Source organism: Sciurus carolinensis, chromosome 11, assembly GCF_902686445.1.
Source record: "Sciurus carolinensis chromosome 11, mSciCar1.2, whole genome shotgun sequence".
In the NCBI taxonomy this organism is placed as follows: Eukaryota; Metazoa; Chordata; class Mammalia; order Rodentia; family Sciuridae; genus Sciurus; species Sciurus carolinensis.
The window spans coordinates 63,551,646-63,577,568 of NC_062223.1; the positions used below are offsets into that span (position 1 = coordinate 63,551,646).

General features: G+C 44.6%; 1 protein-coding gene across 10 annotated transcripts in view; it reads right to left on the reverse strand.

Annotated features, from left to right (window-relative positions):
* The window catches only part of Bmal1 (basic helix-loop-helix ARNT like 1), a 99,407-nt gene extending 74,030 nt beyond the window's left edge, over positions 1–25,377 (reverse strand). For 5 of the 10 annotated variants that reach the window (XM_047515737.1, XM_047515734.1, XM_047515736.1 and 2 more), the window contains exon 1: positions 25,219–25,370. The gene's annotated coding sequence lies outside the window, so the exon portion shown is untranslated. Of the gene's footprint in view, positions 1–25,218 lie in introns of all 10 variants that reach the window. The other 5 variants (XM_047515741.1, XM_047515743.1, XM_047515740.1 and 2 more) reach the window with 2 other exon arrangements.
* Positions 25,378–25,923: the final 546 nt, after the last annotated feature.

A 25,923-nucleotide genomic window follows, 5' to 3' on the forward strand; every position in this document is an offset into this window, starting at 1 on the left:
AAGCCTGGCCCTCTCTGAAACTCCCTGACTGTACACCAGCGGCAGTGCCAAAGTCAGAAGTCAACAAAACAGAAAACTATGTGACCACATTGTGTACCTCAAACTTAACACATCTGACACAGATCCCTGACCTCCTTCCAGACCTGTTCCTCAGAGCATCTAGCCCATTTCAGTTTGAAATACCTTTCATCCCTAGGTCAAAGGTTGGGAATGTTTCCTGTCTTTTCTCTTTCTCACTCCATCTCCAGTCATTACCCAAACTGGTTTTTACCTTCAAAATATGAACATTCTCACCACTCCACCATACCATCCTAGATTTTTGCAATAGCCTCCAACTTGGGTCCCGGCTTCTACCCTTGCTGAAGTTCCTATCCCTACCTACAGTCTATTTTTAGTAGGAGGAAATCTGTTTACAACCTGAGTCATATCATGTCATTCTTTGCTTAAATTCCTTAAAAGCCTAAAGTAGAACTATAACCCTGGGGATGCTGTGAGACAGCAGGACCTCTAGGGCAGTATTCTCCTCCCCCATCTACGTCTCCATTGGCAATCTTGACAGTTGTCTCCTTTTTCTGATTTCTCAGAGAATGCAAACTTTTTAAAGGGAGGAACATGCAAGTAGTCAGTCTCCCTTTCCAGTTAGGATAGCGCAGCAAGTCACCTATCTCAAGAAGCAAGAAGGTATGTGGAGGCTGCTGCCACTAGTTTTCAATGATAAGGCTAGCCTTCCAGAGAATATTTATTTACCCTTTTGGTGGTGGCAAGAACCATCCTTAAACACTTCTTCCAGCCTCTGACTTGTCACCAAGACAGGTTTTCCAAATTGTCTCTAGAACATTTTCCTCTCCCTGCCCCCTCACTGATGCTGTGGTTGGGGATGAAGTGCAATAGAAAGTACTCAGAACTAATTAGCTTAGGTCGCAGCAGCTCTCCTTGGAGCCCTGTTGGCAGCCTCCTAACCAGCCTGCCTAACTCCAGTCACTTATTTCCAACCATAACTCCATATAGCATCTGGAGGTGATTTTAAAAAAACCCAACTTGATCAAGTTCCCTACTTAAAAGGCTACAAAGAGTTCCTGCATTGATAGAGGATAAATTCTTCAAAAACTATGTATAGTAAACAAGTGTAAAGTCTTGCAATCTTCCCCAAATATGTATCCTCTGCTTCTTTCTAAAAAGATTGCTTTCCCCAACAAAGACGGGCCTGTAATCTAGCCCACATTACAATATTTCCTCCCTGGCAGCAGTCCACTAACCCAAAGGATAGACACATCATCCGGCAGGGTTCAAATCAGAGCCTTCCTCTGAACTAACAGCTAGATGCAGAGAAAGGGCTCCCCCTTCACTGGGGTTCCAACTGAGCTGTAGGCAGCCATGTCTCTCTGGTACCAACACACAAAGAACAAAGGGCAAAGAGGTGCTGGACAATTAGCAGAGTCAATTCCCATCCGAAGTCCAGCTTCTATGTGAATTCCTACAGGCACCCTTTCCAGTGATGGACCCATAACTACCCACTTATGCCTGGCTAGAAGGCAGGAATTTTTGTCTTTTTTTTTTTCTTTGCTGTATACCCTAAGTCTTTAACAGGTTCCCAGTATATTGTAGACAATCATTTGTTGTTGAATGAATGAAACAAGCACATGACCTCCAAGGTCAGACAGATCTGGTTGAGACCTGGCTTTGGGATTTACTAGCTGTGTGACCTTGGGGTACTGTCTCTCCATTCCTTTAGGACTCATTTTCTTATCTGTAAAACTGGATAAGTAATAGTAGTTTACCTCATAGGGATTGGGAATAATTAAGGTCATGAACATAAATCCCTTCACACAGTGCCTGGTAACAGCCCAGACTCCCTAAATGCTAATGGCTATTGTTATCAACTCAGGCCAAGAGGACCCGACCGGGTTCAGGCCTGGCAGGGTCATCCCCTAGGGTGACATTTCAAAGAAAGGAGCTGAATGGTATTTATGTGCACAAACTACTTCCAGAAGAAAACTGGCCACACTTAGGTGGTGCGATTCAAGAGCTGCCTCAAAGTACTCTGTAAATTGCCAATGATCAGAGAAACTTGATGAGGAGTGCTAGCATGGGGCGAGAAGAAGTGTGTGCCTGTCTGCAGAGAAGCACGGCTGCACAGAGAGCACCACCCAAATGATGAGAGACACTTTGTGCCTTTTAAGAAACAATTTCACAGTGAAGCTGGAGAAGAGAGAGAGGCTTCTTACATCATGAGGACAAGGTAATAAGGCTATAAAAATGGAACTCAAATAACCACACACAGAGCCCACATGGGCCCAATTTTCCAGGAAAATAGCGATTGCCACAGCACTCAGATGGGGGAAGTCACACTTGTGTCTCAGCACAGAAAACAGCTTTCAAAGTCATTAGGCGGCAGAAAAGCCACCAGGTCTGCCAAATTAGCAGTGCCAGCTCTCACCTGTCCCCTCTGTCACACGTGCCTCTTCCACAGATCAGGACATGATGCCCATATGGCTGTGCTCCTCCCCAAGTGAATAGCACCCATGTCAGGAGAGGCTCCTGCCCCTCTCTCCTTGGTCCAAACCTACTCTCTGGGCTCACCTGCTGCAACTCGGCAGCCTGGGCCTTGCTGACAGACCCCTCAGGACTCGTCCTGCAGCCCCTCACGCTCTTACTAACCTCCCCGTCCGAACTCTCCAATCCCTCCCATGACCATTTCTGCCTGCTCTTTCAGCTCTACACCCTAAATGCTGACATTCTAAGCCTAAAAGTGGTATCTGTCCACTTTTCTGGTCTAGTGCCCATTCTTCCTCACATCAGAGGCAGGACAGTTTTCATGGTTAGCAGCACAGATTCTACAACCATACAAGTGTCTAACCTTGGGTTGAGCAGTGTGATCTTGACTGGTTCATTAACTGCTACAAGTTTTTGCTTCTGTTTATAAAATGGAAAAAATGATAGTCCTCCACTTGGGTCACTGTGCAGTTTAAAATGAGTTAATACATAATAAACCTTTTAGAACTACACCTGATACCCATTGTACCCTGATGACCGTTAGTACATATGTCCAATGTTTCCACCATATCCCAACCAGCCCCATGTCCTTCCATTTCCATATTCTCTACTCAGACCCTTCACCTTACAGGGAATGTCCAGCCTCCATTTCAGTCTGTCCTTCAGGTGTCAATAAAACCAACTACTTCCATAAAACTCATCTCAATTCCCCTGTCCCCCTTGAGATGGAATTCCTCCCTTTCCTACAAGATGGGCCTGATGTCTGCCAGGGTCCCTTTCTTAATCTCCCTTGAGTAATCATCAGCTTTAAACTTGTTTTTGCCCTTCCCACTCCCAAGTCATGAGCACCTCAGAAACAAGGGGGCATTGTGTTCTTTCTCCCCAAATCTTATGCCTGCAACCTTATGTGGCATAAAGACTCAGCAAACATTTGCTAGATTAAACTGAAATGCAAAGCCTAGAGCCACTAGATAAATAACCAGAAACTAAAACAATAAAAACAACAACAGCAGCAGCAAAGGAGCAGGTCAGAGGAGACTTCCCAACATCCCAGAGCCTGCACACATCTCAGACTCAAAACAGTACTGGAGGCCGAGTCAGTGATGTCCATTTGTCAGTTTTGCTACAGTCATTTCCTAATGGTTCCTTCAGCGAGTCTGCAAGCCTACCTCCACTGCTAATGGCACCTGACAAGCCCATTCTCACTGAAGAAGATATGGTTTCTCCTCAAAAATGCTATTAATTATTCATTGTTTTCAGGCATTTCTTAAAACATCCTAAGAAGGGATCACTGGTTTTTAAAATTTCATTATTGTTTTAATCAAAGCATCAGATGCAGGGATACAGAATTCTTCAAATTTTCACAGGTAGATTGCTCCTTCAGAGGATTTATTGACTTGCTTCCCCACTTAACAAATACATTACAAATTTCTCATATATACGCAGCCTTTCTCTTATACCTAATTTCACATTACTATATCCTGCTTCTTCATTCATGAAAAATACAACAAAGATGATTTCCAGTGTTTGAAATAAATTTAGTGTATCTTCACAACATTCCTCTTGCAAAATCTGATTCTCTATTGAATCTTGGGTTATTGCCATTAGCTAGATAAATGCCAACTTAATAAAATGATTCCATAATACACAAAGATGGTCTAATGTAGCATTAGCTGGAAGAGCAAAAATTAGAAACCATGTAAATGCTCCATAACAAGTTCATGGCTTATTGAAGACAGTCCTTGACTGGATACTACATAGCCATCTCAAATGAGCAATGGGGGAAACTAGGGGCCATGTGGAAAATGGCTGAGGGTAGACAGGGTGAAGAGGATGGAAACGGCAGGATCCATGCACTCAGGGTTGCTTCACCTGGGCGGGTTAGACCCAGGTCAGATGGCTAGGAGGACCTCTCAGCAAACAAGACCAGTGCCACAGGAAATGAGAATGTGGGCCAAAGCCAGGGGCCCCACTTCAGAGGATAGGATGGGAGATGGAAAGGTTCCACAAAGTCAAGGTCATTTCTAGAATTCCAACCCAAAGCAGGCAAGAAGAAAGGCAAGGTAACTCTCTCAGGGTTTGCAGAATGAATCTCTCTCTCTGGATAAGAGAACAATTCTCAAGCCCTCCAGACATGCATTGTCAAGCCTTGTCCTTGGCCACCTGCCTCCTGCAGGACAGCTCAGTTCTTTTCAAAGTTTCAGGCTAACCCTGACCCGGGCAGAAGGGATATGACTTGCTTTACTGCTCACCTTGTCAGATAAAGAAAGTGAAACCCCAAGAGGCTGAGTTTCTTAGCCAAGACCTCTAACTATGCAGTACCCTTTACCGTGCTGGTTCAGCTGAAACTCTGCTACCCCTTAGAATGTCAAGGCCAATCTGAATGCAGGCCCTCTGCATGCCATTTGGCAGGACCCAAAGGAGAGCTCACATCCAGAATTCCTTCCCATGTCCCCCTGCTCCTCTTGGTGCCTAACCCCACCCCTTCAAAACTTCTAGTATGGAATCCTCCTGCCAAATACAAGAGGCCAAAGCTATTACCCTAGCATTTCAGGTCCTCCTTCTAAGGCCCCCAAATTCCTAACTTCCCAAGGCTCTCAGCTCTTCCTCAGGACTGGGCAGGAACCTCTTTCCTACTGATACCACCCTGAGAAGCATGTTCTCCACTTCCAAATCACTTCAGAACAGTTCAAGCCTTTTTTCCTCTCCCTAGTCTCCCCCAAGTATGCTGGTCTTATTCACCCTATCTCCTCTGAATGACCCCAACTCCTCAAAGGGCCAAGTAACCAAGGCCAGTCTCTCCCATGTGGAACAATTAGGCCACCCAGACAATGTCATTCAAGGTACTCTTCTCTCCAAATTTGCTCTAAACATACCATCAGAGATGGTGTCCTTAAGTTGTTGTCATAAGTGTTTGAAGGGTTTATCAAGCTCCTTGTAAGGAGATACAACCATTAGGAGTGAAGCTGGAGAAAAGCTCCTGACAGATTAGAGAGCTCATTCCACTTGCCACAGCTGCCAGTACAAATGCTTCTGAAGCTCCTACTGTGTGCTGATAGGTGGATGCAGGTGCCTAAGATACCAATCTAAATAGGTCAGACTTTTGTCCAGAAGGAATTTAGATCAAAAAGGAAGAAGGTGAGACAAGTCCCACTAATGCTGCATAAGAATGACGAGCTGAGAGAGGAGCACAGAGAGAAGAGGAACCAAGAACAGAGGTGGTGATGATTTAATTTGACCTGAGAAGGGACTGGAAAGGGCTCAGAGAAAGCCACATTTGAAACCTATCCCTGAAGGATAATTAACAACAATAAAAATACGGCCAGCCAACATTTACTGGGTGCTTCCTGTGTGCTAATAGGCACTGCACCCAACACGCTACCCCGCTTTAGCACAAACTCATTCACTTATTCCCTGAGCCCCTACTGAAGACACTGCTGTAGACACTGGTGATGGAGCAGTGAATAACGTAAGATACTAGTGACTGCCCTCACGGTGTTAATACTGTATTGGCAAAAACCAGAAAATGAACCAAATAAATAAGTAAAATATGTAATACATTAGATGATGACAACTTCTAAGAGGAAAAATAAAGCAAGACAGAGCGGGAGAGAGAGAATGAATATTCAGGGGGCAGTGGGCTATGTGGTATGATTTTTAAAAGGGTGACATTTGAGAAAAGACATGAAAAAGGTAGGCAAACAAGCCATACCAGCATCCTGAGGAATAACATTCCAGGTAGAAGAGCAGCCAGCAGGTAGAGCCTGAACAGGAAGCACACCTAGCAGGTTTGAAGAACACAAGGATTCCAATGTGGCTGAGTGAAGCAAAAGAAAGGCAGGCTGGACCAGAAGGTACAGTCCACATAAGTTGTGGACTACATAAGTTTGGGGGTGGCACCACTTCATCTGCACCACATTGAACTGTGCAAAACCAGGACTGATGAACCGGTACTGTGGCTTGTGGGGCAGGGATTGGAGAAGTGGTCAAAGAAGTACTGGGAAACTTTGCAGGTCATGCTAAGATTTGGCCTTCCCTCTGAGTGAGACAGGAAGCTACTGTTGAGAGGGTTCTGAGCACAGGCCTGACCTGATTTGCGCAGAGTACTCAGTAGCTGGACAAGGATGGAAGGAGACTGCTTGGGAGGTTACTGCAATAACCACACTCAACTACATGTCACGTTCCCCTCACAACTTCAAGAGGTAGGCTCAATATTTGCTCTTTCACAGAAGACTAGACTGAGGTTCAAGAGAGATCTGGTAACCTGCTCAAGGTCACTGGACAAGTCAGTGGCAGAGCTATTGGACTGGGAAGCAGAGAGAAGAGCACTCTTGGAGTGGGGGGATGAAGAGTATCTGCCCTGGAACAGGAGCTTGCTAGGGTCTGGCACGCTTGGGGAAGGGCAGGATCATGGATCAGGGGGCTGGGTCCTGGGGACAAACAGCAAGGGCAGCCAGTGAAGGCCTGTCTGTGTCTTGCCCTCTCTCACACCAACAGCCACCAGCAGTGTCCAAGATGGCACTGCTCCCTGCACCAGAACAACTGCTTCCTAACCCAGTCCCAGCTCACTCTCGTCCTCCCCATGTTAGTCCACAGGCAGCCCGTGGACACATCTCAGGCATTTTCTTGCTCTCCATGCTCCAGGGCCTGCCCATTATACCAGGCACAGAATAGACCATAACTGATGTTGAGCCAAAGGATGACCCCTCAACCCTCCTGCCATCTCCAGGTTTGTCTTGTCACAAAACACCGGAAAGGACCATTTCTGCCATTCTTCCTTCAAAGAGGGAGTCACTCCATGCTGAGGAACATGAGGTAGGGAGACTTGCCAGCCAGGCAGGGCTGGGTCAGACCAAGGCCATGTGTTAACCAGTCATAATGTATGCGAAGAGAGAGGAGTCATTCAAATGCACTAAGGAGCAACTTATGGGTTATACATTTTTTGAAAAATAAAAATGCAAAAATTTATTTTTGTTAAATAAAAGCTTAAAAATAAAATGAAGTTGCTTACACAGAGCAAACTGAATGTACTTTACCCTTCATGTGTGGCCACATAAAAGGAGGTCTGCAGATGTGGCTGAGTTATAAAGACTATGACAGGCATGTTCCAAATGGGAGCAATGACACCCTGAGGCCAAATAGCACCTGCGTCCCCAAAACTCCTGACAACATTTTCATAGGAATCAAGATGGGGGTGAGAGCTGTTTAAGGCCACAGAACCACAAGCAGAGACAAGAAGCGAAAGGCCCCCTCACTAAGGATGACTGTGAACGGGAGGGGCAGACTCAACAACCATGTGGCTGAATACAGTGAACCCCAAAGCCCTTCTATGAATTGGGGGAAACCATGAGACAAAGGCTGAAACAAAATCCAAGCCAGCAAACATTTTTTGAAAAAATAGTACATTCCCCAAAGCAACAACCTCACCCCAGGGCTTAAATTCAGGCCTTCTGCACACCACCCTTTCGTCATCTCATGGATGCAGATATGCTTTTAAAGGAAGATACAACAACCAAAGATGAGAGTAGTACCAAGCTCTCTCCATGCAAGGAAATTGGATTTGGGAACAAAGAGTCTTCCTGGACCCTGGGAGGAGCATTAAATGATCACTGCGTGAATGACTTATTTTCTGGTGCAAAGTCACAGTTCGTGGGTAGGAGAGGAGTGAGGAAGCTCTGAAAACCAAGTGATTCCTCAGACCCCCTTCAGGAGATGAATAACTAGAAATTTTTCCATAAGTGCATCAAACAGATACAAGACAAGTTCCAAAGGTTCTGCTCTTTGTAAAGGAAATGGGGAGGAAAAGGGCCAGAAAAGCACCATCGTTCATATTTGCAGGAGGAAGGCTGCTAAAACTGCACAGAGCTGAAGGTCCTGAGGGCCTCCAGAGATGGGGAAGGTGAAGTGCTGGACAAATAGCCAAGCCTCAACATCTGACAGGAAAGTCAAAAGAAGATGCAGTGAGGATGCTCAGTGAAATCACTTGGGTTTGCTAGCCACCAGATTTTCTGCATTGTCGAAAGCCCAGGAGACAGAGATTCAGAAGGGTCTGGGTTGCTGATCAGAGCTTCAGACAGGGCAGTAAAGTCCAAATATTCTCCATATGTGCAAAGGCAAACATCTGAACCACCAGGAAAGGGACCGTGGGTGGCTGGGTAATGGGGAAACAAGGGGGAGTCAATTAAAGATAGTTTCCTGAAGGGTTAAAAGAAAGGGAAATCTCAAGAAAACAGAAGGGGGATCAGTAGAGGAAGGAACCCAGGAAGGGAGGAGAGGAGGAAAAGGGGTGGTACTGGGAAATGAAATTGACCAAATTACACTGTTATATTGTGTGTATGTATGAATATGTAATAATGAATTCCATGATTATGTAAAACCATATTGCACCAATAAAATTTTTTTTTTCACTCAGCATGCATGCCTGTAATTCCAGAGACTTGGGAGGCTGAGGCAGGAGGATCATAATTTTTAGGCTAGCCTCGGCATTTTAGGGAGATCCTATCTCAAAATTTCAAAAATATACAAGTTTTTAAAGGGGCTAGGGATGTGGCTCAGTGATAGGGCACTCCAGATTCAATCCCCAGTACAAAAAAAAAAAAAAAAAATCATTAAGAGTCGCAAATAAAAGGAGAAAATCAGAGATTGTCATAATGCAGAATATATTCAATCAATCATTCAATTTGGGAAACTACACTTGATTTGAGAATATGTCTTTCAAGTTTTAAGTTTTAATTTGTCTTGTTTGAAATGAAGGTGACTGCATATGATTATTGTCTTTAAAGGCCCTACTTGGCACAATAAAAAAAGTTATACGAATTTTTTAAAAATAGTTGAAAATAATAGGAGAGAAAATATAACTGTGCCTTCAGACAAAACTGCAGCATGCACAAATCTGAACTTGTGTGTGTAAACTGGCTCGTAACTCTTCAGAAAAGATGACCACTCACCTGGTGCAGTCCAGGGATGAACAACTAGAGTGACCAAGAGAGTCAGCCCCTGGCTCATGCCCTCAGTTTTTGATGCTCCCCCTGAAGCATGGTCTGGTCCAGGTTGTCTGCATAGCAGAAGCAGCTCATCCTCCCTAGAGGTCTCCTCAATCTCATTCCTCCCAATCAACAAGTCCAGAGGACACAGAAAGAGCCAAGCTTTGGAATCAGAGACCTGGGTTCCTATCCCAACTCTGGCCTTCTACTCCACTCTAAGCAGGCATCTGTCACTTCCTCTGGCCATTCTTACAACCTGTAATTATCTTCATTGATTATCCTTGTTACCTGCTTCTCTCTCCCCAACTAAAATAAAAGCTGCAATCAGCCAAGACTAGGTCTGCCTGCTCATCACTGTCCCTAGAGCCAGGATCTAGAGCAGTGGCTGCCATACTGAAGGACCTCAACAGATGAATGCACAGCTGGGAACTGTCTGACTTCAAATACCAAGAAGTTATCTTCAAGAGTCACACCAGAGCTGCCCAGCCAGGTGTGGGTCAAGTGCTGAACGGATAGCCCAGTGCCCTCCTCAAAGTTCTGCCAGCCCAGTGGCAGTCCTAACCCCTCCTCTTCATGCCAGCCTATGAACACTGCTCTCAGGCCACTCACCTGAGCAATGACAAAGAGGGAGGGAAGCTGTACAGGGAGAAGGAAGGACACCAGTGAGTTCTCTTCAGTCTATAACGATGCTGGAGGGAAGAAGCTACAGCCAAATAAACAAAGTCATGAATGTGAACGAGAACATTAGAAATGAAAGGGGCCTGTGAGAAGCAGCTGCAGGGGCATCAATGCCAGGATAATGGGGTCGGGGTGCCTGTGATACAGGATAAAGGAGAAAGAGTCACCCAGTGGGCAGGAACCCTGCAGAATTCATTTCTTTGAGTAACTGTAATAAAGGCTAGCCAGGTTCCGGGAGGAGCGTTAACTTGAATACCTTTCCTAAAACCTGAGAAGCCCCCAGCTTGTTAGCTGCTGTGTAGAAGGAAAGCTTCCTTACCGCAGGCTCCTTAATGCCTTAGTTAGGAAAGAATCGCCATAGTTCTGAGACCACTTAAGAGTGTAGAGCCCAGGCCAGGTCACCAAAAGCAAAAATTTGGCTTGAGAGTATTAATTTAAGACTAATTTTTTTACTGCCCTTTTATGATTATAAGTGATACATGCTCAATGTTGACCACGGAGTAAGGGATGAGAACCACTGTTAATATTTTGGTGCACTTTCCTTCTTATGAATGAGATTTTTAAAAAGCTGAGACAATATCGTGAATATAATTTCAGTAGCTGCTTCTTTTCCGAAAGTCCATCCAAAAATATTCCATAGAGTTCCAGGAAAGAAGTTCATTCTTAGTGAATAAATTAAACAACAAAATGGATAATAGAAGCCCTTCATGAAGTTTAAAAAACAACAAAACTAATTATTCAACTTAGCCCCCATTTCCACACCAAAAGAAAAAAAAGTACTATTATTAGGACAAAAATTCCCCATTAGATTATTATGCTCATTTTTATATTCTTTTTGCCTATTATCTCCTTTTTAATAAATATGTATTGCTTTGAACAAATGACACATTTTTTCAGATCAACAGAATTTTTACACTGCATCTTAGTATTTTGAAGCAAGAAATCAAATTTCAATGACTCCCCATTTGTTTACAATAAAAAATTAATTAAAAAAATTTCAATGACTTTGGAAAGATTTCATCTTCCAATTTGCAGGTGGACCAAATCATGTGAAAATGATTAGTTCCCATTCATGGACTGTAGCTCCCATTTTCATTGTATCCCATCACCTACAGAGTGGAGTGAGTAATGGCCTTGCCAAGGATATATGTGTACTGTGCCACCCAGGCAGGAGCTGCCCTGCTGACAGCCCTTGCCTTTGGTGGGCACCTGGTTTACACATGGGCCCAAGGGTTTGGCTGGAAGTTAGCACAAGAACCTTTCTGCCTAGAAGAGAAGACTGTCTAGGCAAGACTTAGCACATGCATTTTTTCCCACTCCTTGTAATATTTCTCATTGTTCAATAATATGCCCATGCCAGGCACCAGGTTGTGTGCTGGGACTACAAGTGTGAATAAACCAGAGGCTATGCACATTTCCATGGACTTGTAGTTTGCAGAGCTTCCCTATTCATTACCGGCTTGACACTAAACCTTGGGGGTGGAGGTGGCCATCATGGTTATTTCCCTTTTCTAGATGGTAAAACCAACGTTCATGGAGTAATTTTGTCCCAGATTATGAGTTGAGAGGGCTGGCCTCAAACGTAGGTCTCTGACATCTCATCCAGTGATCTTTCTAAAGTACCACTCGTGGGGTTGGGGTATAGCTCAGTTGGTACAGTGCTTGCCTCACAAGCACAAGGCCCTGGGTTCAATCCCCGGCACTGCAAATAATGATAATAATAATAATAATAATAATAATAAATAAAAAATAAAGTACCATTCACCTTGGTGACTCTTCTTTCTTTCAGATTGTTCAGATTTGCTTCTGGGTTTGACCTGGCTGGGCAGTTTCTGAGTGATGAGCTACCCTAACCTCTACATGGGTGCACTCACCTGGCTTCAGTGTGATTGCCTAGATTCTGACCCTTCACTCAGGCATCTTCCCAGCTCTGTAGCACCAGCTTCCAAATCTACTCACCTCCTGCTGTTGCTACCACAATGATAGACTGCTAGCCTTCCCCAGTGCTGTTCTCCTTTTCCACCCTTAGAAACAAAGACTTTGCTGGCCTCATGGCATCCCAACTAAAGATATTTCCCAGACTCCTTCGCAGTTATGCAGCCACATGACTACATTCTGACCCCTGGCAAAAGAACAGGATGTTGAAGACATTATACCTGGACTCTCTCTTCTCTGGATTGGCAAAGGAGAGAGAAATAAACTTTCACCTGGTTTCAGCCACTATGGGTCTCCCTAACAGAGGAACTTGCCCAAGAAGCTTGAATGAGACTATTTTCTTCTAGTGAAGCCCCTTGTCCCTCATTAAAATATTTTAAAGGATGTTCACATGTATGTAAGCAAGCATTCCATTCAATTTTATTTTGTGGGAAACTTTTAAAAAATGAAATCACCAGAACCTCAAAGATGATCTATGCTTGGGTCAGAGGAAAACTGAGAGGAACCAGGAAAGCAAATCAGTCTCCTACAGAAACAGAAGGGAAACAGCTTGAGGTGACAACGACGACCAGTCTTCTCTTTCAGCAGCTCACTCTACTTCTAGAAAAGGCACTGAAAGTTGAACCATGCAAGGCAAGGTAGCATCTCCATGGAAACTATCATAATAGGAGCTTGTGCTCCTGAGCAAAAACTCAATGGTCAACTTTTAAAAAGAAGTTATATAAACTCCATGTTTATCATCTATCAAATCCTTGGAACTTTTATAGATAGAAAGGTAGCTGTTCCAAGTAATATATCACAAAAGATGTATGTGTATTCTGTACCATAGAGAGAGGTGCAAATCAATTAAACACAACAAAACAGTCACATGACTTTTATTTACTCTGATTCAGTAACAGTGTACAGCACAAAGTAGTTCACATTAATAATTCTTGCTGATTTCTAAATATGGCGAATCAGAACACTTAATAACATCTTCAGTAGAAAAGCAAAGAGAAATCTTGAGTAGAGAGTGGAAGTTATAGTCAGAAAAGCAATACTGAAGTTCTGGCTCTGCCACCAACCAGCTGTCAATAAACTCTCAAGGCCATTTTCCAATCCAGAGAGATGTGGTGAAGACTGAATACAACATCATATATAAAAAGACTGTATATCACATAGGAATGTAAAATGGCATTGTTTGGAAAAGCTTTTATAGGAAGATTCTGATGAGCATCACTCTGAAATCCTAGACTGACTACAAGCTATCCGCCACTCTTTGAAAACAGACCAAGAGCAATCTCTTTACTGTCTTTAAATTCCTCCACATGCATTAGCTGGCAAGAGTTAAGTCTTTCTGCTGCATTCATCACTGGCATCCATTTGCTCACCAGCCTCAGAGCAGCCGGCAGGATGTCAGTCATGGGCTGTGAAGAAAAGAGAGCTGTAGTGAGCCAAGGCCACTGCGTGGCAACACGGGCTATCAACTGACAATGTGTGCCAAAGATCCACTGTACTGTCAGAAAACTCAAAATGGAGCCAGGATTTTCCTGTACTTTGGGGTGCAGGAAAGAGAAGAGAAAAATGGTAGCTGTTAAGAGTACAGACTCTGGGGCCAGACTGTCTTGGGTTTGAATCACAGCCTTTGCACATAGCATGCATCATCTGTGGCACCTCCAACTCTCAGTCTTCCTAACTAGAAAATGGGACCTATGCCACCCATCCCATAGAACTGCTGTGAGGAGTAAATGAGGAAAGGCATATTTTTGGCATATGGTCAACAGTCAAATATTAGGTACCACTATTAACAATTGTAAATACATATGTATTTTTCACAAAAATTAAGATTGGCAGATCCCAGTAATGGCTTTGCTACAGGTTTTATAACCAGTTATTACCTGGACAGCGTGCTGGTTCATCCATTAATTCCCCAGGCTAATCAAGGTTCTTCTGGATTTCTGCCTAATGCCTCAGGATAGAGGAAACATCCAAGAATGCCCGACTGGCCAGCTGGCTAGATTCTGACACTTGATTTTCTGGTTCATAGCTGCCCATCACTATCCTGAGAGGTATTCCCAGAGAAGAACAAATACACATGGATATCTGGGCCTAACTTTTCCATCCACGGCTAGGCTTGTGGCTTTCCATCTCTGGGGGGAAAATACGTAACTGTCTCTAAAACACGGCCCTATCCAATAAAGTGGAGCCTGTCAGCACCCATGTGGCGGACAGCGCCACATCCCTCAACATGCCCTGGAGGTAGGGGAATTTCCTTCTGACCCTCCCAGACAATACACCTTCACTATCAAAACTGCAGAATGGCTCCCTGAAGCCAAAAGCAACCATACCACTTCAAGCCCTGCATTCTTTCCTTATTTCACTCAAGCATCAGACCCACATGGTAAGGGGCTGGACAAGAACTGTTATGTCTGTTCCACAGAGAAGGAATCAGGCTCAGTTTGAAACACCAGTGATTTGGCTTAAGGTATATGGTGATTGGTAGCAGAAGCAGCCTAGAGTGCAGGTTATTGGACTCCTAACCTGGTGTTTCTTTCCATAAAATGTGGGTATTTGTTTTAAACATCTGTCTTCCATAATGGTGCTTTGCTTCTGAGGAATTAATTAACTTAGGCATCTCAGTCACAGTACAGTGCAGATTCACACACTTAAAAGCCACTCACACAGGCAGATGTTCACCACACTCCAGAATCTAAAGGGAGACTGATAACAGCCATGCCGATTAGCATAATTGTCAATTAATTCTGAGTTCTGGTTTTCTGTCCCCCTTTGCCTGGATTCACCTCCTAACCTCCTGTTTGACCTCTGTTGCAGTTGTCACTCTGTGCTCCAATGCAACTAGAACATTAATACTGGATTCATGCTTTAGGGAAATTATTTTATGCCATTGGAAAAAAAAAGTCCAATGGTTCTCCACTGCCACTAGTCTCTACCTCCCTAGGTAAATTTTGACTTGTCACTTAACTTCACTGTTTCCTCATTTATAAAATGGTGATGCAGGCTAAACAGAACCCTGTCCACTTCTGGCTTCTGATTCTAAAACACCCCTCAACCCAAATTCTACACCTGGAAGTTTCTGGGAGACAGCTCGTGGCTTGTTTTCAAGTTATGTGACCTTAAGATTGCCCTGTGCCTCAACTTCCCCATCTCTAAAATGCTGATAACAATGTCTATTTCATGAAGGTTTTGTTAATATTTGTGAAATGCTAAGAACATTACAAGGACTCTATAGAAATTGGCAATTATAATCATCTGAAATGCAGAATTTGTGTTTTAGCCTTGAATGATCTTCCAAAATTTAAATTCCCACTGCTATTCAAGAACCTTCCATTTCAAGGAAATACTAGTCATCCCTACCCCTGTCCTTTTAATTTTGCTGTGTTCCCACCTCTCTAATCCCAAAAGGACCTGTCCTCACCTTGTCTGTGAACTAAATCCTAGATAAAATTATAGGTCTAAATTAAACCTGACAACTTTAATAAAGTCACTTCCCTTCTATGACACTCACAGAGATCTCTCTAGTCTCTAAATTCCTGCAGCATTTATAGTCTAGAGCATGTCATTAGCATTACGTGTGGCCTGGGATTATCTTTAAGAGGGGAAGCCTCAGGTTCCTTGATCATAACAACAATTTCTGTTCTTCCTCTGGGCTTAGCATGGTGCCTTCCATGTTTCCCTTTAGATATTTGTTGAATGAATAAACAAACCTATCGTACTATACCCACATGAATATGCAATGTGTTTCCTTCTAGTTGATGTGGCTCAGCTACTGATTTGCTGCACTTTGGAGCCAATTAAAGATAAAATAAATATGAACATGAACAAAGTAGGGACAACCATGGCCAGTTAACTCCTCCTCATCAGTAAAAGGCACTGATATCTGACCAACATGGATAATAAAAAAAAACATACACACACCACATAAATGACAAATGTCCAAAGGAAATGCAGAATTTGGGTTCTGGTCTGGAGAAAAATACTACACAACCCCAAGTTCATGAGCCTATTCTGTTAGAGAGTGAAGCAAGTATCTATTGAGTGACTATTCTGTACACTGTCTTAGTTGCTGGGGATATAGCAGGAACAAAATAGATAATATTCCTGCTCATATGTCAGCATCTAAAGAAGAAAGCTAGGTACAATTACCCTCTCTCCAATGTGAAGTCCACGAAGCAACAACTTCTTGGCCCAACCCCTTGCTGTTTTCAAGTAAGAGGGAACAAATAAAAGGAACATACCACTCCAAACTGACCAAATGGGCAGTCCTAAAAATGCTCTGTCACTCCCAAGGAGGCATCCCTCACTCTAGAATCCTCTGGGGACATCCACAGTACTGTGCACCTCAATCATTTCAACACGGCCAGTTAAGCTCTGCCACTAGCGTCATTTAAATATCAAACCTCTCAAATGGCAAGTGACCATGAGGCAAAACAAAACTCAGAGGTGGAAAAGGAGGGGTAGTAGTTGGTTAAAGGATCGGTGGTTTCTACCACCGCAAAACCTTAGGCTCCTTTCTCCTTTGAAGCAGAAATCTCTTCTAAGCCTTGGGGAAAAAATTTCTTTTCTTCCAGCAGGATACTGAAAATAGCTTTGCATTTAACATTTAAAATTGTTTTTGATCCCACACTCTTTCAGCTCTGTTCTCTCCTTGCAAATTCATTCCATTTCCCTAAGGGCACTTGTAAGTGTATTTCGTAAGCAAACAAACCATAGTCACCATTTTTATCCCCAAGAGTTTAAAAGAAAAAAATGATTTACATAATTATATGGAAGATAAGTTGGCCAAGAACACAGGAATCTTATCTGGACCAAAAGTTCTAGGACAAATTTCTTTAAACTCATCAAGAAAGATAGCAGATCAAAATCAAGGTTCATACTGAAAGCTGAACTGCTGAGCATTATACACGGGAGCTTCTTGAATTTCTCATTATTTGCATGCCCATACACTTCTTCAAGAATAAAATGGAGGTGGGCATTTGAGGGCAGGTTTGAACAATGAAGTATACATATGTCTTCCTGTTATGGTGAGAAAACACAGGATTTCATAGCTGAGAAAGACCTGAAAAAAATCAATGTTCTGTAAGGATGGCTTACTCAAAAGTTACTCAGCAAGTTGGTGACTGGGCCTCTCCTGCTGCCCGGTCCAGCTGTTCCTCACTCTGTGCTCTGTTCTCTCATTTAAAACATGAGACCAAATCTTAAAGGCACAAAGGTAAAAATTCCTTTCATAAAACTTTCTTACAGACCAGAAAAAACAGTGGAAGTGACAAATGTAAATGGTTAAAACTAATATTAAATAACTATAATGCAGTATAGATGAGGGGGCCTAGCAAAAGAAGGCTAAATCGATACTAATAATGCTTTAGTACTAAATAGTATGATTTTAGCCATAGTCGCCACTAAATGGCTTTTGTGGGCTCGCCTGGAAACTAAACCACTATTTAGTTCATGGTTTTTTATATAGAATAATTTATACTGCCTTACAAATAAACTTTAAGAGCAAACCTGTTCTTAAGATGGTAGTGCACGTAAAACAGAATTCTGAGGTCTGAAGTTCTGTACACAACATAATTAAAACAGTAATAACTGGTGACATATGCTATGAGTACACTTATGAGGAAACCCTTCGGACCCTTAATTTGTTTATATGTAACAATGTATACCAACAATGCATTATGTTTTATTAAAGGCCTTTTGAGCAGGGTACAGTTACACTGCTAGTTATAATATCACCAAAGGCAAGTGCTCTAATTCAACATGCAAGTATTTGTAGGGCCTTTCTAACACTGGGTTTGGAGTTATGAGGAGGAAGGAGGAGGGAGAAAACATCTGCACAAAAGGAACTCCTAATCCAGTTACACTGGCCTTACTTTCCTCAGCAACACCAAACTACTTCCAACCTCAGGGCTTTGGTACTTGATATCACCTCTTCCTGTAATACTTTCTCAGATTTTTCCGAAGCTGAGCTAGGTGTCACCTCCTCAGGGAGGTCTTCTCTGACGATACAGCTAAACAACCTTCTTGCCACCATTAATTATTACCATTGTTTTGCTCTATTTGATTTATTTCCCAGTACCTGTCACCACCAGTGGCTAACATATTCCATTGTTTGTTGTCTGCTTCTTTTACTGGCCTCTGTTTTGTTCGTCCCTATATCCACAGTGCCCAGAGCAGTGCTGGGCACATGGTATGGATCCAACGAGTTTCACCCAGTGAGAAAATGTGTAGAGCTGGAGAGTGGGAAGTGAGGACAAGGTAATTCATCATGAAACAATTAAAAAATGAGAACTGGCCATCCTAATTAGGCATGATATGGCAATTTGCTAATTATGAAGTATCATTCCCTCTGAATACATAGCTGGCAATCAAAAGTAATGAGAGCTAGTATGTAACGGGAGCAAATGTCCTCAGAGGAGGTTTCACAAAGAAGCGAGATTCAAGGCAGCCAGAGTCAAGGATGACAGATCTTTCTGATAACAGGAACAACTGAGTGAAGAATACAGTAGAAGAGAGTATGAACTAACTGGGTGGCCAAAGGAGGACCCAGGGCAGACAAGCAGGACCAAACTTCAGACTGGACTGGGTCTCAAGATAGAGGTTGGGGTGGGAGCAGGCTGGCAGGGAAGACTTGGGTTGGCCTTGGGAGGCCTAGAAGACTGGACATAGGGTGTTCTTAGAAGATACAGCTGACCACATCCTGTGGGGGAAAATTGAAAGAAGTAGTGAGTAGACCAGAAAACTGGTTAGAGGTTGGCCATGGTAATCTAAATATGAGGGGACAAAAGGAGATTCTTCACTCAAACTTGAGAGAGAGAAAGAGGGGGAGGGAGGGAGAAATGAGCAAGATACCAGGGCCGTTCCCTTCCCACAAAGGCGAAAGTGCATCTCACTGCAGCACCCTCTAGCAAGTTCAGCACAACTCCCAAGCATCCTAGTCTCAGGGCACCCAAGAAGGACAACTGGGTTCAAATCAGTAGCTCTAAGGGAAGAGCATGTCTTTCCACACTTTCTGATTGGAGATTAATTATATTCAGTATAGCCTGTGATTATTATCCTTTTATTCTTTGAAAAACAAAGTGGTATCTAACTTTGCTGTGCAGTATATATTTGAACATTATATAACACATTTTTATGTAACAGGTACTTGACATAAAACAATGTTTCCCTTACTATTTAAATGTATTCGGGGAACAACTGGCATTTAAAAGATACAATAATGTGTATACACCGAAACCGGCAGATACACCAAAGGTAAGGTCTTGGAGGTAAGGAGCTAGGGAGAGGAGGATGAAGATGAGAGACTTCTGAAAAGGCCTCCTTTGCATGAGGAGCTCTGTGGATGGCTCCAGAGGGGCAGTGTGTTAGGTCTGCAGGTTCATCTCACACAAAGCAGCCTAGGGAGGAGGTGGCTGAACAACATGGTGCCTGAATCAGAGCAACGCCTCAGAAAAGCAAGAGACCAACGTGTTCAACAGGACATGAGAAGATGCCCAGAAGCCCTTATAACTGCTATCAGAGTAACAGCCGAATGTGTGTCCCTCACATCCCCTGGTAAAGGCCTTCAGTCCTGCTATAAGAGAGGTAAACACACACTTATCAACAGTAACAATGATTTGCAATCACCAAAGGCATAGTGGGCTCTTGTAGTGCTGGGTACCTGCCACACAGGATCTAACATAGTGGTCCCTCCCAGAAGGCATCTGCTAGAGTTGTATGGAATGGCTCTAGAGTTCACTGGATACATATCTTGCTCCAAACCTACCAACAGAGTGACCTTGTGCAATTTTTAAAATTTTCTCACTTGTAAAATAAGGATAATTAGTGGTGCCAATTTCATGGGGTAGTTCCAAAGACCAAAAGAGTTAATAAGTCTAAGGTAACCAACACATTTGCCAGCACATACAAAGCACTTATTAAATGTTAGCTTCTATTACCATAATTATTATTATTCCTATTTTACGAATGAGGTAAATCAGACTCAGAGAAGCTAAATGATCTGCCAAGTTGCACATTTCAAACAGTAGTTGAAGGAATAAATACATGTAAATGTTTTACCTCATATATGTGCAAAAATTGGTGGATAAAGTATTAACCAGAATATTAAATTAGGCAGACCATCCATCCCCTTATTTACCCAGGCTGGACAAACATGAGTTTATACTATTGAAAAGGACAGCATGTACTCAAGTAAAAATTATTTTCCATTATATACCAGCACTCAACGTTCCCCTGAAGCAAAGATGACTAAAGCTTATCCAATCTCATCTGCCCTTGAAGCTAAGTCCCCACCTCAAACTCTCATTCCATGAGACCTAATCACTCACAGCCACAGTCACTCATGCCCCTGCTGCATCTCTCATTTCATATCCCAGCTCTCTATGGTGTGTGCATCCCTCCTCCCTCTGCTCATCCCTGAATGCCCATCCTATTTCATCTCTTCCTTGAGATCTTTAACTGGAATAGGCACTGGATATGCATGTTTTGAAGGTTCCCTTTGCCTGTCATTTTGAGAAAACCAGGAACTCCTCCCAAAGGGGTCAATGTAGGGGAGTAGGAGAAAGATTACCAGAGACAATTTAACATGATGTACAGCAGAATCTAAGGGAATTAGAGATGGGTCAAGGGCTGGGGACACTGCTGCTGGATGTGAGGAGAAAACAGTGCCTGCAGGACCAAGCACCTGAGCTTAGACTTGAAAGCAGAGGAAGATTTGGACATGTGAAGATTGTGGGGTGTGAGGAAGACCTGGGCCAATGTCTGATGCAGGGGATGAACAGACCTCCAGCTTCTCTGGACAATTCTAGACATACAGCAAAGTCTGGCAGATAGGTGAACTGGACATGGAGAACCCTACACACCCATCAAAGAGCCCCACAGCAATGATGAGCAGGAATACTGAGAGCAAACAACCACTGAGCATTTGCTGTGTCATGAATAGCTTGACATATATTTTTCCAATATTTTATTCATTCAATCTATACCATAACTCTTGCAGGTAGGGATTGATCCCAGTTTTATAGAGGAGGACACCAAGACATAGAGAATAAAAGCAACATGACCATGATCATAAAACAAGTAAAGAAGAGTTGGAGTATGAAATCTGGCTCCAGACTCTGTGTTCTAAATCACCCATCCAAATTGCCTCAAAGGACAGCTTGCAGGGTGGATGGATATAGGCTCTGGGGTGTTATGAGGATTCTCTGGGACAGTGCTTGCAAGCAGTTCACAAACCTGTAACTTCAAGGCAATAACAGTTAGCTACAAGCCAATAATGTCTATAATGGACCTGCTATCAGCTAAAGCCAGAGGGACAGGGCAGGACTAGAGAGGAGCCCTCAGCAGAGAGGGACAGTATGAATAGCAGAGGCAGACAGATGCCTACCTTCAGTGGGTGCCGGAAGAGATTCAAGAAAGCAGCATGACCCAAGGTAGAATGAGGAGGGACTTCAGAAGGGAGAAAGACAGATGAAATAAAAGCTGCAAATGGGTCAAGAATAAGGATTTAGGAGTGAGACCAGGCCCCTGGAATTCAAGATTTAAAGTTTTCAGAGGAATTTTTTTTTCACCACTAGGGATTGAACAGGGGCGGGGCGGGGGGTGTGTGCTCTACTGTAGAACTACATCTTAGTCCTTGCAATCCTCCTGCCTCAGCCTTGTGAGCAGTTGGGATTACAGGTGTGCACCACTGCATCTGGCTTGGAAGAAACTTTGGGAAGAAATTAAAGAAGGGTGATGGATGACAGAGTGGAGGGGTGAACACTGCTCTGTGAAAGACTGGTGGAAAGGGAGGCACAGAGACAGACTCAGGGGACCAAGTACAGATACATGTAAATTGCTTGGTGGACAAGAGCATCATAGCAGGTATGCTTCTTCCCCTTCTGTATGTCCTGTCCTAAGTCAAGACAAAGGTTTCTCTTGGTGGGGAGGCTGAGGACAAATAACCAAAAGGATTCCGGTGCCATGACCCTGGTGGAGATGGGAAAGAATGGTAGCAGGCACCAAAGAAAGGCTTCCTGTATGCTAGACATTTTTTAGGCACCTCTCTCTTGATTCTTATACAGACTCCAAGAAATAGACACTGTCATTACACCACAGAGGAGGAGGCTAAGGTCAGAGAAATCAAGCACTGTCCAAGGCCACCCTGCTTGAACCCAAGTCCCAGGTCCTAGGCTGTTGTCCATTGTGAGTGCTCAATCAGAGGAAACAGAGGAGGTATCCACTTGCTTTCTTTCTACTGAGAGGAAAGAAGGGGACAACAGGGAAAGGATATTTTGAACAGGAAAAAAAAGACGATGTGGCGCTTAAGTCAGAATAGGTCCTCTTTTGTGAGACAAAGGAGAAAAGACAGGATGGATATTTGGGGTAAATCAGTCTTATGATAAAGTAATAATGAAGAGAAATAAGAGTGTGAAGAAGGATGACATGCTTATATCCCTGAGCTCCTAACTAAACCTCAAGGACTACAAAGGACTTTATTTCCCTGCAAGTGCCTACTGTAGTTGGCATGGTACAAACTAAAATCATTGCCTGTTATTGTAACATTGTAAGGGGCAGAAACTTTCTTTAATGTTGACCTTTTGCTACACAGTGAGAGTTAATGGAATTACAAATAGAAGAAAGCTCATAGATGAAGGAAACCTCTACACTAAAGAGAGAGATTAAATATTATAGTTTTTTATATATTCTCAATGTAGTTTTGTTAATGTAGCCAAGTCTTTCTGCAGTACTTGTCCATCCTTTTAGTATATACATTCTATTTTGACTATTGGTATAAAAGGATAAATCTGACAACATGTTCCCTACCTTTTCCTGACCTGTGGCATTGCAAACCTCTCCTGGAAATAGCAAGCTTGTGAGTAGTCATCATTTTATAAATCATTTGAAATGGTTCCTTTAAAACACCATCTGTTGATTTGCTTAACTTTCCTATGAATACAGGACTTCAGCTCAAATGTTCTGGAGGTTCCAGGAAGTAAATATCAACCTGAATTCAAATGTATTAAATATTTAAAGAGTTACAGGACTTAAGAGCAGAAGGAACCTTTGACATCACCTAGTTCAGCTGTCTTTACTTTCCATCTGAGGCAAACAGAAACCAGAAAGATTTAGTAACTTGTCCCAAGAGGCACAGCCAAAAGAGTCAGGTTAGTGCTCTTCCACCACGTCTGCTCTTTTCTCTCCCTTTTTAAATTGTAGTGTTAGAATAATATACAAATTTAAGTACCATTTTAACATTATTGCTATTCTCTGACTACATCTACAATCAGAATCAAAATACCTCTACAAATTCATTTTCAAATCCTGCCCAGGAAATCTCCAATTTCCATTCTAAATATGTGCAACAAACTATTTTTAAAATGTATTAATAAAGTACTCTCAGCACTAATGCTAAACCTAGAAGATTAAATTTTGTATTTTTAAAAATATTTTGGAATTTCATTGATATGGAAATAAAATTTAACAGTACTGATTTTTTTAAGTCTTGCAAGCACGGAGAGCACAAGATTATTCAAAACTGCTCAGGAGCAGCAATGATTATTTTAAGCTCATGATTCAACGGGTACATTAATTAAAAACTCCACCAACCCAAATTGACAGATCTTGATATCAATGGGACCTGAAGAATTAAAATAATAGTTGTTATATAAAAATAGATTAAAGGGGAGACAGCAGATGTCAGAAGGACAAATGACAAGCAAGAGTTGGGGAAATGATATGCATCTAATAGACAGCTTTTATGAATTAAACAACAATAACAAAACCAAACGAAGATCTTGGAAATACAGGTATTGTTAAAAAAAAAAAAATGTTCTTCATAAATACCGAATCTGATTTCTGGAAGCTGAGTGAGAAAACTTGGCTAATAATTCCTTGCCGAGGAGCAGCGATGTAAGGACTGGAGAGACCCGAGACCGCAAGCACCACCAACGTGCCAAAACAAGGAGAGGTGACCATAAAGGGACTGAGGCGGGGAGAGGAATGGGAATAAGGCAACGAGTGCCGGGAGGGTCAGCGGGTCTCCCACCCGCCAGCACGAATTCGACAACAGCGTCCAATGCAGCGCTTCCTTCCCCTGAGCCCATCATCTGGCACCTGCGCTCTCCCTGCTCTCGCGACCCCTCGGGGTGGCTGACACGCGCCCCACAAGGTCGGCGTTAATTTCTACCCTTCACTTCTTCCTCGGGGCAAACCCGAGCTCTCTTGACAGTCAACGCCCGGCAATCGCTAGCGGAAATCTTTTCCTTCCCCGACATCTGTCAAACCTCTAAGCTGAAGTCAGACTCGCGGCGCCCTCCGCGGGGCTCCAGAGCTCCAGAGCCGGAAGCGGGCCCGCACCTGAGCGCCGGGCGACATCCCCACGCCGTCGGGCAGCCCTTGCAGACCCACCGGGGATCTTCCCGGGACGCCTAGGACCTGGTCCGAGCTCGCCAGGCGAAAGTTCGCAGGTTGGGGTCGGCTCCATGCCGGGTCGGGGATTCCCGAGTGCAGCACTAGCCCCAGCTACAGGGCCGAAGGGGCGGGCAGGCTCGGACTCCCCAATCCGACGGAGACGCCCTCCCCGCCCCCACCCAGCCTCGCGGGCTCCCGAAAGGGAAGTGAAGAAGGAGAGGAAGAGCAGACACAGCATCGTTCCCCCAATGCCCTTGGGGGACAACCGCTCCCATCGGGGGTCCCTGCTGCTCTCGACTATTACACATAGGACTCGCCCTCGCCGGATCACTACTCCCAAAGGACAGAGCTATCCCTTTAAGAGGCAGCTGGCTGCTTCCTCCTCCCGCCAGGTAGCGATGTCCGCGAAGGAAAGGTGGGTACTCCCGTGGACACTTTCCCGGTGCCTTTTAGGGCGCCTGCGGCACCTCTGCCGGCCCTGGCCGGCAGTGCCGGCCTCCGCGAGGAAGATGGGGGCGGCCGGGCGCGGCGCCTTTAAGGGGCGCAGCCTCCTCGCGGCTTGGGTGGGGGCAGGGAGCGAGTACGGGCCCTTTAAGGCCGGCAGCGGGCACGTCGGGCAGGGTTCCCCGGCGGCCGGGCTGCGCCCCGGGCGGCTGCGGGGGCGCCGCGCCTGCCAGGGTGCTAACGGCCCCCGACGGGGTGCCCGGGCCGCGCCGCTAGCCTCAGGCGGTCCGACACTCACCGTGGCTCGCCGGGAGCGCCCGCGCCCGCGCCCGCACTCGGATCCCGCGGCGGCGGCGGCGGTGAGTCCGGCGCGGGTAAACAGGCACCTCCGTCCCTGACCTACTTTCTGCCTTCCCTAAATGTCGCACCACTAACCTACTTTCCGACCAATCCGCTCCCCGCCGGCCCAGGCCCGGCCCCCCGCCCACCAATCGCTTTGCCCAACCCCCCTTCCCCGCCCACCAATGGAGGAGCCGCGGAGCCCGGATACCTGCCTCTTCCCGCCAGCCAATCCGAATGCGCGAAGGGAGCTGGTCTCGGAGGCCGCTTCTGACCAATCCGTGAGCGGCTCTGAGCCCCACTGGCCAGTTGCGTGGCAGCTATAGAGACCGCTGACCAATGGTAAGGCGGCAGGGGGCCGGTTTACCTGCTACTTTCTCGCCACCAATCATTTGGCGCACAAGAGCGCACGCCCCGAAGAGGGGACCAATCAACGCACTCTCTCTGGATTTCCTCGCCCCTGCCCTCTCCTTTCCCTTCAGGTCTCCTACTGGCCGTGGCCGCTGCGGGTGCAGACGCTTCGCTCTCGCAGTCGCCCGGGATGTCCGTCTTGGTTGGGTCCTTGGCTGGTACCCGACTCCCGGATTTGACCTCTTCTCCTTCGCGCTCTGCACTCGGAACACCCTGTCTAAACGCAGCTTTTCCTCACTTCCCTCGCTCCGAC